Genomic DNA, 888 nt, shown 5'->3' with positions numbered 1-888 from the left:
TAAATAGTGATATATACACAACCTTGGAACAACAGTGCTCTGTGAATAAATAAAAAAGATTGAGACATAGGCTGAATGGGTTGTTGTTGTTAAGTGCCATCAAGTCAATTCCGACCCATAGTGACCCTGTATAGGGTTTCGAAGGAGCAGCTGATGAGCTTGAACCTCCGACATTGCAGGTCAAACTGACTTTGCAGTCCCACAGGATAACCCACAGAGCGACACCAGAAAGAAAGAAAAAAAAAAAGTTTTACATGTTTGACTGTCTTATGGATGTTGGTTTCTCCAGCCTACTCTTGTAAAATAGGTATTCATGTGTGATAGAAATGAATACTGGGAATTATGATTACAGAAAGCTTGTAAACCTGCCTTTAGCCTATATCTGATTGGATTTTCTAAAAGGGGAATTAGAATTTGCCCAGGGAAATAGGTTTCTTGTAAAGCCTTTGTAGAGTATGGGGGCTTAAGTGGAATACTGAACCCCACCCAGAACCAGGTAAGTTGGGTCATTTGTATTTGAAAAGACATGCAGATCAACCCAGAACTGCTGGGAGAATAGCAGATTCTTATTGAAAGAAAGACCTGCAGAAAAAAGCTGACTGGCTTGTTGGGTTTCAAGCAAGCTGTTTGCTTTGGAAGAATCAAGGCAACAAAAGTCAGTCCTCGTTTAGGATTGAATGTTAAAGGGAACCCGCAAGCAGTCTAGTGTGTTCTATCATGATCACCTAGGTCTACTTGGGAGTGGAAGTGGAAGACACATAGCAATGAAGACCTGGGCTGAATTTAGACATGCTCCATTGGCACCCTCTGACCCTGGAGATGAGAGATAAAAGAGGAAGTTCTGGCTGGTATGAAGTTTAGACACTTGAGTGAGCAAGGGTAAATTGC

Source organism: Chrysochloris asiatica, unplaced genomic scaffold (assembly GCF_000296735.1).
Source record: "Chrysochloris asiatica unplaced genomic scaffold, ChrAsi1.0 scaffold00111, whole genome shotgun sequence".
Taxonomy (NCBI): domain Eukaryota; kingdom Metazoa; phylum Chordata; class Mammalia; order Afrosoricida; family Chrysochloridae; genus Chrysochloris; species Chrysochloris asiatica.
This window is presented reverse-complemented; position numbering follows the sequence as displayed.